This window comes from Arachis stenosperma, chromosome 9 (assembly GCF_014773155.1).
Source record: "Arachis stenosperma cultivar V10309 chromosome 9, arast.V10309.gnm1.PFL2, whole genome shotgun sequence".
NCBI classification, from domain to species: Eukaryota; Viridiplantae; Streptophyta; class Magnoliopsida; order Fabales; family Fabaceae; genus Arachis; species Arachis stenosperma.
Genome location: NC_080385.1, coordinates 75,527,581 through 75,541,388, shown reverse-complemented (window position 1 = coordinate 75,541,388; position 13,808 = coordinate 75,527,581). Strand labels below are relative to the sequence as shown.

The 13,808-nt window shown below is 37.2% G+C and overlaps 1 non-coding gene across 1 annotated transcript; it reads right to left on the bottom strand.

Moving 5' to 3' along the window:
• Window positions 1-253: 253 nt before the first annotated feature.
• LOC130952112 (small nucleolar RNA R71) lies at window positions 254-357 on the bottom strand. The gene has a single exon (XR_009074293.1). It is a non-coding gene; the product is annotated as a small nucleolar RNA R71 (small nucleolar RNA).
• Between the last annotated feature and the right edge of the window lie 13,451 nt (window positions 358-13,808).

The following is a 13,808-nucleotide window of genomic DNA, read 5'->3' as shown; positions in this document are numbered from 1 at the left end:
GCAATAGAACTGTAAGTTTCATGAACTTCCATCAGAAGATCTTTACCAGTTCTTAACTGAGGTTTTGCAGATTTGTGAGACTGTTAAGACTAATGGAGTAGATCCTGAAGTCTACAGGCTCATGCTTTTCCCTTTTGCTGTAAGAGACAGAGCTAGAACATGGTTGGACTCTCAACCTAAAGATAGCCTGGACTCTTGGGATAAGCTGGTCACGGCCTTCTTGGCTAAATTCTTTCCTTCTCAATAGCTGAGCAAGCTTAGAGTGGATGTTCAGACCTTCAAACAAAAAGATGGTGAATCCCTCTATGAAGCTTGGGAGAGATATAAATAGATGACCAAAAGATGTCCTTCTGACATGTTTTTAGAATGGACCATGATAGATATATTCTATTATGGTCTGTCTGAGTTCTCTAAGATGTCATTGGACCATTCTGCAAGTGGATCCATTCACCTAAAGAAAACGCCTGCAAAAGCTCAAGAACTTATTGGCATGGTTGCAAATAACCAGTTCATGTACACTTCTGAGAGGAATTCCGTGAATAATGGGACGCCTCAAAGGAAGGGAGTTCTTGAAATTGATGCTCTGAATGCCATATTGGCTTAGAACAAAGTGCTGACTCAGCAAGTCAAGATGATTTCTCAAAGTATGAATGGATGGCAAAATGCATCCAACAGTACTAAAGAGGCATCTTCTGAAGAAGAAGCTTATGATCTTGAGAATCCTGCAATAGCATAGGTAAATTACATGGGTGAACCTTATGGAAATACCTATAATTTATCATGGAGAAATCATCCAGATTTCTCATGGAAGGATCAACAAAAGCCTCAACAAGGCTTTAATAATGGTGGAAGAAATAGGCTCAGCAATATCAAGCCTTATCCATCATCTTCTCAGCAACAGACAGAGAATTATGAACAGAATACCTCTAACTTAGCAAATTTAGTCTCTGATCTGTCTAAGGCCACTTTAAGTTTCATGAATGAAACAAGGTCCTCCATCAAAAATCTGGAGGCACAAGTGGGCCAGCTGAGTGAGAAAATCACTGACACTCCTCCTAGTACTCTCCCAAGCAATACTGAAGAGAATCCAAAAAGAGAGTGCAAGGCCATTGATATAATCAAATATGGCCGAATGCAAGGAGGAGGGAGAGGACGCGAATCCCACTGAGGAAGATCTCATGGGACGTCCCTCAAGCAGGAAGGAGTTCCCTATTGAGGATCCAAAGGAATCTGAGGCTCATATAGAGACCATAGATATTCCATTAAATCTCTTTCTGCCATTCATGAGCTATGAAAATTATTCTTCCTCTGAAGAGGATGAAGATATAACCGTAGAGCAAGTTGCTACATATCTAGGAGCCATCATGAAGCTGAATGCCAAGTTATTTGGTAATGAGACTTGGGAAGGTAAACCTCTGGTGGACGAAATTGTGATCATCAACAATGGCTCCAAAGACTTGGTGCTCTCAAACATGAATCACACTTTATCACAACTCCGCACAACTAACCAACAAGTGTACTGGGTTGTCCAAGTAATACCTTACGTGAGTAAGGGTCTATCCCACAGAGATTGTTGGTATGAAGCAAGCTATGGTCATCTTATAAATCCCAGTCAGGTGAATTCAACTATATTAAGAGATTATTGGATTTTCGAATAATAATAATAAATTAAACAGAAAATAAAGATAGAGTTACTCATGTAATTCAATTATGGGACTTTCAGATAGGTGTATGGAGGTGCTGTGTTCCTTCTGAATCTCTACTTTCCTACTGCCTTTATCCAATCTTTGTCACTCCTTTCTATGGCAAGCTGTATGTAGGGCATCACCGTTGTCAATGGCTACATCCCATCCTCTCAGTGAAAATGGTCCAAATGCTCTGTCACAGCACGGTAATCATCTGTCGATTTTCGATCATGTTGGAATAGAATCTCTTGATTCTTTTGCGTTTGTCATCATGCCCAGCAATCGTGAGTTTGAAGCTCGTCAAAGTCATTAAATCTTAGAATCCTACTCGGAATACCACAGACAAGGTTAGACTTTCCGGATTCCCATGAATGCCGCCATCAATTCTAGCTTATACCACGAAGATTCTGATTAAGGAATCCAAGAAATATACGCCCGGTCTAAGATAGAAGGAAGTGGTTGTCAGTCACGCGTTCATAAGTGAGAATGATGATGAGTGTCACGGATCATCAGATTCATCATGTTGAAGTGCAACGAATATCTTAGAATAAGAATAAGTCGAATTGAATAGAAAATAGTAGTAATTGCATTGAAACTCGAGGTACAGCAGAGCTTCACACCCTTAATCTATGGTGTGTAGAAACTCCACCGTTGAAAATACATAAGTGATGAAGGTTTAGGCATGGCCGAGTGGCCAGCCCCCAATGTTTAAGATCGCATAAACTGATCAAAGATCTCTAATACAATAGTAAACTATCCTATTTATACTAGACTAGCTACTAGGGTTTGCAGAAGTAAGTAATTGATGCATAAATCCACTTCCAAGGCCCACTTGGTGTATGTTTGGGCTGAGCTTGATCTTAACACGAGTGGAGGCTTATCTTGGAGTTGAACGCCAAGTTGTAATGTGTTTTTGGCGTTCAACTCTGTTTCGTGACGTGTTTCTGGTGTTTGACTCCAGAATGTAGCATGGAACTGGCGTTGAGCACCAGTTTACGTCATCTAATCACGAATAAAGTATGGACTATTATATATTACTGGAAAGATCTGGATGTCTTCTTTCCAAAGCCGTTGAGAGCGCACCATTTAGAGTTTTGTAGCTCCAGAAAATCCATTTTGAGTGCAGGAAGATCAGATTTCAACAGCATCAGCAGTTCTTTGTCAGCCTCCTATTAGAATTTTGCTCAGGTCCCTCAATTTCAGCCAAAAAATACCTGAAGTCACAGAAAAATACACAAACTCATAGTAAAGTCCAGAAATGTGAATTTAACATAAAACTAATGAAAACATCCCTAAAAGTAACTAGATCATACTAAAAACTACCTAAAAATAATGCCAAAAAGCGTATAAATTATCCACTCATCACAAAACCAAACTTAAATTGTTGCTTGTCCCTAAGCAACTGAAAATCAATTAGGATAAAAAGAAGAGAATATACTATAAATCCCCAAATATCAATGAATATTAGTTCTAATTAGATGAGCGGGACTTGTAGCTTTTTGTTTCTGAATAGTTTTGGCATCTCACTTTTTCCTTTGAAGTTCAGAATGATTGGCTTCTATAGGAACTCAGAGTTCAGATAGTGTTAATTGATTCTCCTAGTTAAGTATGTTGATTCTTGAACATAGCTACTTTTATGAGTCTTGGCCGTGGCCCTAAGCACCTTGTTTTCCAGTATTACCACCGGATACATAAATGCCACAAACACATGACTGGGTGAACCTTTTCAGATTGTGACTCAGCTTTGCTAAAGTCCCCAGTTAGAGGTGTCCAAAGCTCTTAAGCACACTCTTTTTGCTTTGGATCACGACTTTAACCACTCAGTCTCAAGCTTTTCACTTGGACCTTTATGCCACAAGCACATGGTTAGGGACAACTTAATTTAGCCGCTTAGGCCTGGATTTTATTTCCTTGGGCCCTCCTATCCATTGATGCTCAAAGCCTTTGATCATTTTTACCCTTGCATTTTGGTTTTAAGGGCTATTGGCTTTTTCTGCTTGCTTTTCCTTTTTCTTTCTATTTTTTTCGCCATTTTTTTCTTTTTTTTCGCAAGCCTTTGCTTTTTCATTGCTTTTTCTTGCTTCAAGAATCAATTTTATCATTTTTCAGATTATCAATAACATTTCTCTTTGTCATCATTCTTTCAAGAGCCAATAATTTTAACATTCATAAACAACAAGATCAAAAATATGCACTGTTCAAGCATTCATTCAGAAAACAAAAAATATTGTCACCACATCAATATAATTAAACTAAATTCAAGGATAAATTTGAAACTCATCTACTTCTTGTTCTTTTGAATTAAAAACATTTTTCATTCAAGAAAGGTGAAGGATTTATGGAATTATTCATAGCCTTAAGACATAGACACTAGACACTAATGATCATGTAATGAAGACACAAACATAGACAAACATATAGCATAAAATCAAAAAATAGAGAATTAAGAACAAGGAAGTTAAGGAATGAGTCCACCTTAGTAAGGGTGGCGCCTTCTTTGAAGAACCAATGGTGCTCTTTGAGCTCCTCTATGTCTCTTCCTTACTTCTGTTGCATGATCCTTAGTAATTTTGGTGCTCCTATCCTTAGTTGCTCCCAATAGTTGTGTGGAGGACAATTTATCCCTTGAGGCATCTCAAGGATTTCTTGATTAGGTCCATGAGTGGGCTCTCTTGATGTGTGATGCTGACTATTATAAACTTGATAGCCACGAATTTTGGAAATTGCACGAACGGCAAAATTTCATCCGGCAAGTGCACCGGTTATCGTCAAGTAAAAACTCACAATAGAGTGAGGTCGAATCCCACAAGGATTGGTTGACTGAGCAATTCGAATTAGAAGTTTATTTAGTTGAGCGGGATCAACTTTTGGATGTGAATTGCATAAAGTAAATGTGGCAGGAAACGTAAATTGCAAGGAATTGAAATTGCATAAACTTAAATTGCGAGAATTAAGGTGCGAGAAAGTAAATTGCTGAAATTAAAAGGGAATTGGGGTGATTGCATGAAATTAATTGCAGAATATAAAGAGAAGGTGTAGATCAGAATGAGGGGTTCATTGGGGTCAGGAGATATTGAAATCTCCGAATCAAAACATTTTCATCTCTTCCTCAACCAATGCATTCATTGAATCTTGCTTGGCAATCTTATATGATTGGATCCCAATTCCTTGGCTCACCAATTCTCTCTAAAAACAAACAAATTCCTAATCCCTTGGTTTAAATGTTCATAAGAAGAGATGATGCTCGATCACTGATTATACCACACAGTTTCATGAACCACAATTTGGTAGGATTACATGTCACAATATCCATCCAAACCCCAATCCAATTCACTGTGAGAAAGCTTCTCTAGCATGAATCCATCATTCCTTTTCCAAGGTTCCGAAGGATTCCAATTATGGGTAGTTTCTTTCCCAAGACAACTACCCAATGGAATTAGATCGAGAAGCTTTCTAACAAAATTCAAGAGAAAAGATTGAAGAAGAAGATAAAAACTATTATTGATTCATTGAATTACAATAGAGCTCCCTAACCCAATGAAAGGGGTTTAGTGAGTCATAGCTCTGAATTCAATTACAAAATATGAAAAGTAGCAAAATGATCAAAAAGTTTCCCCGTGTAAAAAGTCCCCCTCAGGGGCTGGATTCCCCTTCAATCCCCTCTTTTTCAAATGCAGAAACTAAGGCCTTTAAATAGGCTCCCTAAATTACAAAATGAAAATGAAATTAAAAGCAAATTACAATCAAATGAAAATAAACTATTCTAGATGATTCTTGTGGCCTTGATTTGGTGTTGTTGATGGGCCTTGCTTGCTTGAAGGGTAGAGTGACATAATTGATCCAAAAAGGATAATGATCCATTAAACTACACTCAAACGTTGCACCCCCCTTTCTTGAGTCGTCACTTTGTTCTCTTGTCAACCTTGCCAATTTGATGCCAAATATAGACTATTATACCTCGTTGGAAAGCTATGGATGTCAGCTTTCTAAAGCAACTGGAAGCATCTCAATTGGATTTCTGTAGCTCAAGTTATGCTTGATTGAAGGTGACAAGGTTGCTGGTTGGTTTGACAGCGTTTAAGCCAACGTTTAAGTCACTTAAACGTGCTCGAAAATGCCAATTTTGGGAGCTCAGTTGCATTGTCCACCCCATACTTCTATACATCGTTGGAAAGCTCTGGATGTCTACTTTCCAATGCAACTGGAAGCGCATCATTTGGAGTTCTACAACTCGAGTTATACACCATGGAAGGTGAAGAGGTCAGCTGGCCTGATTGCATGTTGGTACTATGCTCTTCTATGCACATTACGGGGCTGTTTTCTCCCTCAATTTTTAGTATCCACCATGCATGCCATATATTCTTGGAAAGCTCTAGATGTCTTCTTTCCAATGCATTTTGAATCACCTCATTTGGAGTTTTGTAGCTCAAGTTATTTATGTTTGAAGAAGGCATGGTCAAGCTGTTCCATATAACACGTTTAAGCTCCAGTTTAAGCTTAAACTGGAGCTTAAACGCTGGCACTCCCTGGAGGCACAATTGGGTCGAACACGTTTAAGCTTCAGTTTAAGGTTAAACTGAAGCTTAAACGTGGAAATGAGAAAGCAACCCTGGAGGAGAGAAATAGTCGAACACGTTTAAGCTCCAGTTTAAGGTTAAACTGGAGCTTAAACGTGGAAATGCTCCCTTGGTGAAATTCTCATTCTGGCGTTTAACTTCCAGTTTAAGGTTAAACTGGAGGTTAAACGCCAGTTCCAGCATTTCTCAGCTTTCATGATTTTGGCGTTTAAGCTCCAGTTTAAGCTTAAACTGGAGCTTAAACTCCACATGTGATATTCAAGCTTCCTTTATTGATTTTGTAGCTTCCTTGCCTAGCCTCTTCTTCCCTGAAATCATCCAAACACTGCATCAAAGTCTTGCTAAAATTCATGAGAATTCTTCCATTCATAGCATTCAAGGAATATAACTAAAAACTCATGGAATTTGCATCAAAATCTTCATGTTTGAATGATTTAAGACAAGCATGACTATTTGGCCCAAATGATTACTTAAGGCTCAAGAAAATGCATAAAACAACTAAAAATAAAAGAAAAAGGCTAGTAAAACTAGCCTAAGATGCCTTGGCATCAATGTGCAGTCAAATGCTCTATTACTGAGCTATAGACCCTTGAGATGGAAGCTTGTCTTTCCTTTCCTCTTTCTAGAGGTTTCTCTGGCCTTAGGTGCCATCAATGGTTATGAAAAAATAAAAAGCTATGCTTTTACCACACCAAACTTAGAATGTTGCTCGCCCTCGAGCAAAAGAAGAAAGAATAGAAGAAGAAGAAGAAAATATGGAGGAGATGGAGGGATGTGTGTATTCGGCTATATGGGTGGGATTGGGTGGGAAAGAGATTTTGAATTTTGAAGGTAGGTGGGGTGTATGGGGAAGAGTGGATGGATGTGAGTGGTAAATGGAAAACAGAAGGGATGACCATGAATAGAGAGAGTGAGGGTGAGGTAGGTGGGGATCATGTGAGGTCCACAGATCCTGAGGTGTCAAGGATTTACATCCCTGCACCAATTAGGCATGTAAAATGCCTTTGCATACAATTCTAGCGTTTAAACGCCGAAGTGATGCTCAATTTAGGCGTTCAACGCCCAAATGCAGCATGTTTCTGGCGTTGAATGCCAGTTCCATGCTTGCTTCTGGCGTTCAGCGCCAGCTTTCCTCATGGTGTATTCCTAGCGTTTGAACGCCAAGATGTTGCTTGTTTCTGGCGTTCAACACCAGATCCATGCTCTGTTCTGGCGTTGAACGCCAGCCAGATGCTCCTTACTGGCGTTTAAACGCCAGTAAGTCCTTCCTCCAGGGTATGATTTTTCTTCTGCTGTTTTTGATTCTGTTTTTAATTTTTGTATTTTTTTTTGTGAGTCCACATGATCATGAACCTAATAAAACACAAAATAAAAATAAAAATAAAATTTGATAAATAAAAATTGGGTTACCTCCCAATAAGCGCTTCTTTAATGTCAATAGCTTGACAGTGGGCTCTCATGGAGCCTCACAGGTGATCAGGTCAATGTTGTATAGTCCCAACACCAAACTTAGAGTTTGGTTGTGGGGATTCAACACCAAACTTAGAGTTTGGTTGTGGCCTCCCAACACCAAACTTAGAGTTTGATTGTGGGGGCTCTGTTTGACTCTGTACTGAGAGAAGCTCTGCATGCTTACTCTCCCTTGTTACAGAAGGATAGCCGTGTGCCTTAAACACTAGGTAGTCCCCATTCAATTGAAGGACTAATTCTCCTCTGTTAACATCTATCACAGCTTCTGCTGTGGCTAGGAAAGGTCTTCCAAGGATGATGCATTCATCCTCCTCCTTTCTAGTGTCTAAGATTATGAAATCAGTAGGGATGTAAAGGCATTTAACCTTTACTAAGACGTCCTCTACGAATCCATAAGCTTGTCTTACTGACTTGTCTGCCAATTGTAATGAGAATAAGGCAGGCTATACCTCAATGATCCCCAGCTTCTCCATTACAGAGAGTGGCATAAGATTTATGCCTGACCCTAGGTCACACATAGCTTTCTCAAAGGTCATGGTGCCTATGGTACATGGTATTAAGAATTTCCCAGGATCTGGTTTCTTTTGAGGTAAAGTTTGCTGAACCCATGTATCAAGTTCACTAATGAGCAAGGGAGGTTCACCTTCCCAAGTCTCATTACCAAATAACTTGGCATTCAGCTTCATGATGGCTCCTAGATATTGAGCAACTTGCTCTCCAGTTATATCTTCATCCTCTTCAGAGGACAAATAATCTTCAGAGCTCATGAATGGCAGAAGGAGATTTAATGGAATCTCTATGGTCTCTATATGAGCCTCATATTCCTTTGGATCCTCAATAGGGAACTCCTTTCTGCTTGAGAGACGTCCCATGAGATCTTTCTCATTGGGATTCGCGTCCTCTCCCTCCTCCTTGCATTCGGCCATATTGACTATGTCAATGGCCTTGCAGTCTCTCTTAGGATTCTCTTCAGTATTGCTTGGGAGAGTACTGGGAGGTGTTTCAGTGACCTTCTTGCTCAGCTGGCCCACTTGTGCCTCTAGATTTCTGATGGAGGACCTTGTTTCATTCATGAAACTTAAAGTGGCCTTAGACAGATCAGAGACTAAATTTGCTAAGTTAGAGGTATTCTGTTCACAATTCTCTATCTGTTGCTGAGAAGATGATGGAAAAGGCTTGCTATTACTAAACTTGTTTCTTCCACCATTATTAAAGCCTTGTTGGGGCTTTTGTTGATCCTCCCATGAGAAATTTGGATGATTTCTCCAAGATGAATTATAGGTGTTTCCATAAGGTTCACCCATGTAATTTACCTCTGCTATTGCAGGGTTTTCAGGATCATAAGCTTCTTTAGATGCTGCCTCTTTAGTACTGTTGGATGCATTTTTCCATCCATTTAGACTTTGAGAAATCATGTTGACTTGCTGAGTCAACACTTTGTTCTGAGCCAATATGGCATTCAGAGCATCAATTTCAGGAACTCCCTTCCTCTGAGGCGTCCCATTATTTACGGAATTCCTCTCAGAAGTGTACATGAATTGGTTATTTGCAACCATGTCAATAAGTTCCTGAGCTTCTGCAGGCATTTTCTTTAGGTGAATGGATTCACCTGCAGAGTGGTCCAATGACATCTTGGAAAGCTCAGATAGACCATAATAGAATATATCTAATATGGTCCACTCTGAAAACATGTCAGAAGGACACTTTTTGGTCATCTGCTTGTATCTTCCCCAAGCTTCATAGAGGGATTCACCATCTTTTTGCTTGAAGGTCTGAACATCCACTCTAAGCTTGCTCAGCTTTTGAGGAGGAAAGAATTTATCCAGGAAGGCCGTGACCAGCTTATCGCAGGAGTCCAGGCTATCTTTAGGTTGTGAGTCCAACCATGTTCTAGCTCTGTCTCTTACAGCAAAAGGGAAAAACATGAGCCTGTAGACTTCGGGATCTACTCCATTCATCTTAACAGTCTCACAAATCTGCAAGAACTCAGTTAAAAACTGGTAAGGATCTTCAGATGGAAGTCCATGAAACATGTAGTTCTGTTGCATTAGAGCAACTAATTGAGGTTTCAGCTCAAAATTGTTTGCTCTAATGGCAGGAATTGAGATGCTTCTTCCATCAAACTTGGACGTGGGTTTAGTAAAATCACCAAGCATCCTCCTTGCATTATTGTTGTTGGGTTCGGCTGCCATCTCCTTCTCTTGTTTGAAAATTTCAGAAAGGTTGCCTCTGGATTGTTGTAATTTAGCTTCTCTTAGTTTCTTCTTCAGAGTCCTTTCAGGTTCAGAATCAGCTTCAACAAGAGTGCCTTTTTCCTTGTTCCTGCTCATATGAAAGAGAAGAGAACAAGAAAAGAAGAGGAATCCTCTATGTCACAGTAAAGAGGATCCTTATTATTAGTAGAAGAAGAAGGGAATAAAGAAAGGAGAATCCAAACACAAGGGTAAGGATAGGGGCAGTGATTTGAGATGAAGAGAGGTGAAGAGAAGTTTTAGTAAATAAATAAAAAAATACAAGAAGAGGAGAGGGGAAGAAATTTGAAAATTAATTTTGAAAAGGAGTTAATGATTTTCGAAAATTAAAGATGAGATAGAATTAAAATTAAAATTTAAAGCAATTAGTTAATTAAAAAGAATTTTTGAAAAAGAGGGAGGTATTTTCGAAAATTAGAGAGGGGAGAGTAGTTAGGTGGTTTTGAAAAAGATAAGAAACAAACAAAAAGTCAAATAGTTAGTTGAAAAAGATATTAAAATCAAATTTGAAAAGATAAGAAGATAAGAAGTTAGATAAGATATTTTGAAATCAAATTTTTGAAAAAGATAAAATTTAAAAAAAAAGATATGATAAAAAGATATAGTTGAAAAAGATATTTTGAAAAAGATTTAATTTTTAAAGTTAAAATTAATTACTTGACTAACAAGAAACTAAAAGATAAGATTTTAGAATTTAAAGATTGAACCTTTCTTAACAAGAAAGTAACAAACTTCAAATTTTTGAATCAATCATATTAATTGTTAGCATAATTTTTAAAAATAAAGATAAAACTTAAAAAAAGATTTTTTGAAAAAATATTTTAAAAGAAAAATTAAATTTTCGAGAATTAAATAAAAAAATGAAAAAGATTTGGTTTTTGAAAAAGTTTTGAAAATATAGGATTTTTAAAATTGAAAATTTGACTTGACTTATAAGAAATAGCTAATTTTAAAAAATTTTTGACTAGGTCAACTCAAATTTTCGAAATTTTAAGACAAAAAAGGAAAAGATTTTTTTTTATTTTCGAATTTTTTTATGATGAGTGAGAAAAACATAAAAAAAATGACTCACAACATGAAAATTATGAATCAAAACACATTATGCATGCAAGAACACTATGAATGTCAAGATGAACACCAAGAACACTTTGAAGATCACGATGAACATCAAGAACATATTTTTGAAAAATTTTTGATGCAAAGAAAACATGCAAGACACCAAACTTAGAAATCTTTAATGCTTAGACTCTATGAATGCAAGAATGCACATGAAAAACAATAAAAGACACAAAACAAGAAAACATCAAGATCAAACAAGAAGACTTACCAAGAACAACTTGAAGATCATGAAGAACACTATGAATGCATGAATTTTCGAAAAATGCAAGAAATTTTTAAAACATGCAATTGACACCAAACTTAAAAATTGACACTACTCAAACAAGAATCACAAAATATTTTTTATTTTTATGATTTTATTATTTTTTTGTATTTTTATTATTTTTTTCGAAAATATTCTTTAGGAAAACGAAAAAGAGAAAAAAAATTTTTAAAAGATTTTTTTGAAAAATTTTTGAAATTAAAACAAAAAGAAAATTACCTGATCTGAGCAACAAGATGAACCATCAGTTGTCTATACTCGAACAATCCCCGGAAAATGCGCCAAAAACTTGGTGTTGTTGCCGGATCAGAAAAACATGGCGTTGTAAAGTATAGTTTCTAAACCAAACAATAATCCTTTCATACAAAAAGTTGTTTGTCACTAAAACAAACCCCTAAATTTATAAACCGAAGTATTGAACCTCGGGTCGTTCTCCCTAGGAATTACAATAAAGTGTCTTGTTATTGGTTGTGAGTTATTTTGGAGTTTTGATAAGAAGCATGGAAGATAAATGGCAAGAAAGTAAACTAAGGCCTAAAAAGGTCTTGGCAAGGGTTGGTGGTCAAGGATCTCTATCCTAATCACTAACCACAATATGAGAATTGGCAAGGATTAATCTCATTAAATCATCCTCTAACTAGTAGTAAAGGAAAGTCAAATGAGCTATATCAATCCTAGTCCATAAGTCCTAACTCTCCACTAATTCAACTAGTGAGAACTAAAGTCAGTGGATCCCAATCATCAATTACTTGGACATTAGTAACTCAAGAGTTCATAAGTTACCTTTCCAAGCCAAGAGTATAAAATTCTACTCTAAAATCCAACCAAGCATTTCATCAAACACTTGGAAGGCATAGAAGGAAAGCATAGTAAAATTGCAAGAAAAGTAAATCTACACTACTCAATTGCAAGGAATTAACAACAACAATCAAAAGAAACACATTTATTATGAATTACCTTGATTGAATTGAAAGAAAGTAGAAGGAACAATACTAGATCTACAACAAAAAATAAAAACAACATAAAGGAAATTGCAACAAAAGAATAGAGGAAGATGAATGTAACAACAAAGAATTAAGAAGATAGAAGTAGAAGAAAGATGAATCTAAATCTAGATCTAAGAACTAAACCTAATCCTAATCCTAATCCTAGAGAGAAGAGAGAGCTTCTCTCTCTAGAAACCACTTCTAAACTAATCCTAATAGAATGAATGAATGGAATCCCCCTTGCTCTTCAATCCTTGGCTTTAAATAGCAGTTTAGGCGCCAAAGTTGGTTGAGATTGGGCCCCACAACCCTTCAGAATTCATTGGTCACGTTTTCATTAAAAAATCATAAACCAGCATCGACGCGTACGCGCACAGCACGCGTACGCGTCCATGGGGTGATTCGCAGGTGCGCGCAAGCGCCAGGTGCGCGCAAGCACCAGGTGCGCGCGCGCGTCCATGGGTGAGTTCATCTTCTTTAACTTTTCATGATTTCTCCACTTTGTATGCTTTCCTCTTCACTCCTTTGATCCATTCCTAGCCTTTTCAATCTGAAATCACTAACAAACATATCAAGGCATCTAGTGGAATCAAAGGTGAATTGAATTTAGCTATTTTAAGGTCTAAAAAGCATGTTTTCACATCTAAGCACAAATAAGGAGACAATCACAAAACCATGCCATTTTATTGAATAAATGTGGTTAAAAGGTGATAAAATCCCCTAAAATCAATACAAGATAAATCCTACAAATGGGGTTTATCAACCTCCCCACACTTAAACCAAGCATGTCCTCATGCTTAAACCAAGAATGAGGTAAGGGTATGGCATTTATTCAATGGGAACTAACTAAATGCAATCTACCTATATGCACCTATCTAGATGAATGCAATTGCTTGGTCACAATAAATCAATTCCCAAGAAGCACATAGGCATAAGGGCTAAGGACTAGCAAGTCTAATCCACAATTGAATTAAGTTATTAAATATTTTTACAAACTTGCATGAAAGGAGATTATCATTGGTGGAAACATGTAATTGAGCATCAAACCCTCACCGGATGTATTTGCACTCTATTCACTCAACTGTTTAGGGTTGATTCACTCAATTCTCTCCTAATCATGCTTTTTAAGATTTGTTTTTCTTCTAACAATCGACATATATTTCATGCATGCATACAAGTATCATGAGGTCTTTTCTTTGGTTGTAATGGGGCTAGGGTCAAGGTAGGATGCATATTTGGTCAAGTGAGCTTGAAATTTGAATCTTTGATAAGCTTAGACTTCCCACCTAACCTATGACATCCTATACAATTAAATTCTAACCTAGCTACCCATTTTTCATTTTTTCACATACTCATGTATTTCCTTTTTTTTATTTCACAACACATATGCATTGATTTTATTTGAACTTTACTTTGGGGCATTTTGTTCCCTTTTTTATTTCTTTCTTTTTTTTCTA